This window comes from Triticum dicoccoides, chromosome 7B, assembly GCF_002162155.2.
Source record: "Triticum dicoccoides isolate Atlit2015 ecotype Zavitan chromosome 7B, WEW_v2.0, whole genome shotgun sequence".
Lineage (NCBI taxonomy): Eukaryota > Viridiplantae > Streptophyta > Magnoliopsida > Poales > Poaceae > Triticum > Triticum dicoccoides.
In genome coordinates this window covers 203,425,683-203,431,768 of record NC_041393.1, presented here as the reverse complement: position 1 = coordinate 203,431,768, position 6,086 = coordinate 203,425,683, and positions in this window count along the sequence as shown.

Sequence of the window (6,086 nt, the reverse complement as noted above, 5' to 3'; positions counted from 1 at the left end):
TTCATGTCTGGCGTGTAGTCCGTGGTAGTTTTGATCGTTACCACGCTTTGGTTAGGGTTCAGGTGCAGTAGAAATGATTTTACCCTCCAGGTAAGTTTCTGGACAATAACTTTGAGAGTTTACTGTGGTCAAACCACTGGGAGTTGAGGGCTCTACTTTGGAGGCTAGCAATCATCTACTAAGGTGATGATGCACAAGAAAACCAGCTACAATGGAGCAAGTAAAATGGTAGTTGATGTAGAAACTACCATTTCTGTCCAGAAAAGAAAATATTTTCTGTAGCCAAAGTATTCCAAAAAGTGATGAAATATTTTTTCTCAGAAAGGTGCCCTAGGGTTCATAGAATAATTGGGATTTTTCTCAGAATTTTATGGGCAAGAAAAATTGGAGTTGCTTTGGAGCAAATTGAGCTAGCTAGGGTTTAGGAGGGGAAAATACATATTTTTCATTTAAGAAAAATATTCCAAATGATATTTTGAGATGAACCAGAGATGGAGTGATGGTTAGAGAGGGAGATGAAGCATTTGGGTGAAAGTCAAGGGGTACCCAAGTGGTTAAGTCCAAATGAAAGGATTCAAAAACTCACTCAAATTCAAACCAACTGAAAATCAGGCAAAGAAGAGGGGGCAAAAACCAGGCTGTCACACCCTGCTTGCCACGAGTAACCAAGCAAATCATTTTACATGAAAATAAGAACATTGTTGGGATCAAGTAGGCCCCACACTTTATTTTACTGTAGTGAGATAGAGGGAGAGCTGGCATGTTGCTCCATCGGTATTTATGTCGTTATAACATGGCAAAAGAGATTTGAGTCACAATAATGGTGTCCAGCACAACACACCCCTGAAATAAAACTAAGCACCCTGGAATTCTTTGACAAAACTAAGCACCCTGAAATTCTTTGACAACTAAATTGCTGGCTATATGATGTTGGCCATATATATTGTACGTATATAATGTGAAGAAACGAGAGGTAGTACTATACCAACTAAAAGATGAAATGTAAGAAATATAATGAGAAGAAACATAACATAGTTCTGCTGGGGTCAACACAACACAACCCTCAAATTGAACTAAGCAGACCTGAAATTAAACTAAGCAACTATTCCGGTCGACATTGCATTAGAACCACAATGAGCAACGACAATGCCACCTTACTCGGAGTCCTCGTCCACGTCCTCAACTTCGTCCTTGTCCCTCTTCCGCTTGGCCGATACTTCTTTCCTTGAACCGCACACTTGGCTCTTGCTCTTCATCCAACCCTTGTAGATATTGAAACAAAGGTAGCCATCCATTGCAGCGTACCGAATGAGGTTTATATCTAGTACATTCCACTGCCATGCATGACTACAAAATGTTTGCAGAGGTTTCTCCAGTTTACTATACGAAGGATGAACTATGGCTCCTGCCAGGGTCAGGATTGAAGGCTGATCCCGGGGGGGGGGGGCAGGAGCCCATTCTTCTCGAGGTCGAAGGGGTTGCCTACAACGAGGCCTATCCAACCCAGGACTTTTTGTCGTTCATAAAGTCTATAGTAACGAATTTGACTAGGCCATCCTTGAGGAAGTTCTTCAAATCCTGGCACTCAACGTTGGCAAGGTATATGTGGTAGACCAAGCATAAGTCATGCATGCAAACCTAGATCACGGCGGGCTTCTTCTTCTCTTCCTCCTTTAGATCCTTCTCTTGCCCCAGGACTGTGGTGTACTCAACATGTAGCCCAGTGACCCACTCATCATTTGAGTTTCCGAACATGCGTCTCAAGCGAGCAAGGCATCCTTTCATTCTCGCAGAAGAACGGGTGTAGATGATGTTGAACTCATTGCCGGTAATGGTTCTAACCTTGTACTTATCGCCGATCATGGAGATTTGGGACGCCATGGATTTGGGAGGAGGGTTAGGATTAGTGCAACTGCCGTAATGTGAATGGACGTGATGACTAGGAGCGAACTGCCGTAATGTTAAAGGACGTCCGCGGATGAGTAGGAGCGAACTGCCAGCGGTTTTTCGATTGTAAAACTGCTAAGTGGGGCATGCGAATGGAAGGGTAGTGGCTTGCCTGGTGGATAAATGGATTCGTGCACAGTATTATGGGGGCCCAATTAGATTTCATGTCTACTCAACGCCCAATTAAATGGCTTTCGATGTCATGTCAAGCGTCGGGAAATTACAGGCGATACAAAGCTCTCCATTCTCCCATGGTACGGGCTTTTGAGAGCCCTTGGATCTGAGATTGAATGGTTGCATGGCGTGATTCTAGAGCTATTGGTCAATATCCTATCCGGGAGGGTTATTCTACAAATTTTCAGCAACTTAGCATGCGATCGCTCGATCTTAGATCCAAGGGCTGCCAGCAGCCCGTATCATGGTCGCGCCTACCATGACCGTCGCCTCCCTTGCGCGGTCGCGCCCTTGGAGATTTAACACGGTGCGTTTGGCTATCTGATGTTGGCATGTCATACATAGTCATCACTTAGTCACTCATACTACAACAAGGTTAGCTATGAGGTTGGCTATAAGAGTATTTTTTTTATTTCTCTCTATCTCTTTCTTCGTAGTATTTATTGCATTTGCCAAGAGTGACCGCTTCCAATGAAATGGTGCTTAGATGAGGTGCTAAGGGCATTAAATGGCTTAGCAATCAAGTCCCCATTGCATAGGTGCTTGGTTTTTTGTTGCTAAGTTTGCTTCATTTAATTAGCTATAGACTAAAAATTGTCTTTTCACCTAGGTACACACGCTTAGCACTGTTTCTTCCTTGGGTCACCAGACTAGTCTCTCTCTTCTTAATTAACAGGCGACATCAGACTTTATGCTTATGTGGCAAGCTTAGCACCTGTAGGATCAAGTAAGTACAATAGTGGGCTATAAGCCCGCTTTACATGGCATTTTTGCATATGTGGAGGAAAGAGGCAAGGAAAAAGTGGAGTGGGCTCTCATGCTAGAGCCAGCCTCTACATGGTGGAGCATTCGGAGAGGCATCTATATGGAGGTCGTCAGGAATCAGGAGACTCACGCCGGTCGTAGCACCGCAGTTAAAATGATAATGGCAAGTCAAATCACGGGGCCCCACTTGTTCAGCACTAACTCGTTGTCAAATAACACAACCCTACATTTGCAGCAGCCTACTCCCTCATCTTCTCACGTCTCTGTCGAACCGACTAGGCAGAGCTGCCTACCGCGCAGGAAAAGCCCCGCCCTATACTTTTAAATAGTATAGTATACTAATTTTGTATCCATCGATTGCGTCATGGAGCAAAGCCTCAAGAAAATGATGGTACACATGTACGGAGTATACAACATGCCCGTCGGGTTCGTGTCGCACCCCAGACGGTCGGTCGGTCTAGCACGCTGCTCTCCGAATGGAATGCGCGTCATATTGCGTTTCCACACACATGTGGGACCACAATTGCGAACCGACCATAGGCACACTCCTCGGCCCCGCAAGTCGGGTGAGTTAATAGATTAGATAGACGAGCGATAGTACTAGAGATGCGTTGTACATACGTTGGTGCCTGGACGATCTCTGCAAGACACGGAATATCAGTTCATTGATGCATTTGACCAGACTTCAGCAGACATGCCTAGATTGGCTATCGTCTACATATCGTGCAAGCTATGTTGTACATGGTTGTAGTTCTCGTGAGAAATCTAAAAAAAGGTTTCTTGTCATCTCGCAAAATTAGGTGTTATGTGCTTTGGATCACTACGAGGGTTAAACAGTGACAACTGAGTTGGGCTAGTCATTGGGGGCACATGCACGAAGGCTACTCGGCTGCCATCTAGGTAAAGCTGACTATGTTAATTAGGACATCTATCGACGGACCCCTTTTCTACGAGTTTATCTTTAATTTGAGCTTTGATCCTCGTCTAGTTTGTTCGTCCGGATTCATGTTGTCTCCTTTAGGCAGTGAGGTTATGATTTCTTGTCATGTAGCATTTTTTTCATGTTATATGTTATAATCCGGTGCTTCAGATCAAAATGACGACAACTGCGCCTCCGGGGCACGCGCATGAAGACTTCTCGACAGTCATTGACGAGGTCAAGCCGGCTCCGGTAGACAAAACAAAACTAGTACTCCACTATATAGGCACGAGCCTCTGCGCTTGCTTGCTAGTGTTGCTCTCTTCACATTGTCTCGTCCTCTCCAGATATAAACACTGAGTTAGCTAGACGCTCCCAGTACACATGATAGGCTGGGTCGTCACCAAGGTGGTACAGCCAACACCACACGTTATGAAGGAGATGCGGTGGCATGTACAACATTAGCTGCAACTGGCACGGATACGGCACCGGATCCATCTACACTCACAACCATTAGCAGGTAAGCATAAAATTAAAACCAGTGCGTGCAATGCAACAACCATCTACAAATGCTATTGGCACTCAACTACAACTCGTATCTAGCGTCCAGTTAACTCATCGTAGTCTAGCATGCGCTCCAGTCAGCGCGGCTCTGATACCAAGCGTTGTGGCACCCCGGCTTAGAGCAACCGGTTTACCATGCATTGCCAGCCCAGAGACCTTCTCTTCTGGAAACACACAACATCTTGGTACAGAAAACAACCGCTTTATTGATTGCTAGCGGATCAGAGTTTATATTACAATAGTTGGCGAGGCCAAGCGGCACACACGATGCTGCTGAATACATTATGTACATTATTTAGTAAACATAAAGGGGCCTCAAACATGACAACTACGCGGCAGCGGAACAACATCGTAGCGGAACTCCATAGCACAGGGACACCAATGTGGACACGATCTAGACTCGGACAACACTCCTTTCCAACGGGACTTTCCTGAAATCTGGCATGGCACACCAAGTCAGTACATTGAATGTACTTGCAAGCTCACAACAAGCATAAACATAATGAAAATCAATATCATGACAATTAACCAATTAATAAAAATGCAACAATGTATCCAACATGCCATGACCATGCTCTTGTGATAAAAGTCCCTCAGACCGGCTTACGAAACGTGATCGATCTAGGATCACACACGTGCCAATCCAGCGACATCTCATGATCCTTACGGCGATCACAACCACGACCAATAGTTGGCCCCAAACCGTTATCCTTACGACGATCAAAACCACGACCAATATTTGGCGTCAAACTGTGATCCTTACGGCAATCACAACCATGACCAATATTTGGCCTCAAATCGTGATCCTTACAGCGATCACAACCACGACCAACATCTGGTCCAAATCAACACGATGGCCTTCCCGCCACCAACAACAATGCAAAGCTCATACTTAGTGTGACAGATTTATTAAATGTTGACCCATGGTGTGACCTACTTTCGAGCGTGTCCTTAACCGTGGACTCGGCTATCGATAGATTAATACACTCTGCAAAGGTAACGCACTGGACCCACACCACGGAACCAATGGCCTCGCACTCCCATTCTGGTGGACCGACGGCATTTCGACGAAACCCCTCCACTGCCATGACACTCTCCCGGCCACTCCGACTCACTCCCCATCGGGCTAGTCCTGGGTGGCCCCGTGTCTACCAAAGACACAACAACCACCGTCGTGGCCAAACATAAATGATCCCACAGGGGACCCGGTACCATAAACTCAACAACGGGCACACAAGGTTATGCCTACTTACCGGGATAGGGTAACGCACACCCATAACCTTCCCTAGTTGGAGGCCGACCAGAGGCATGAAAACCTAACGAATAAAGGTCGTCCCATACTGGCAAATGTGGTTGCACTAGGAAAAACTCGATTTAGCGGCACCATGACCCGGTCAACAACATATTCAAGTTGAGTTATTATCAGGTTCAACTTAAAATGAAAATAATCGGCGTCATAATGCCATGACATGCATCACTAACATATGCATCACATATCAACGTAAATAACTGAATCAACTATATCCACACTGAGCATTACCAACTAAGTTCACTTTAAACTTTCTGTAAATGAAGCATTTTCACTTTAACAAGCTTCTAACAAAATGTAATTAACATAATAATAATTTAAATGCATAGATAATCATTTGTTCAAATAGAAAATCACAAATATGGTAATGGCACCATGAAAATGTTGCTATGGCTTGCCATAGTGCAG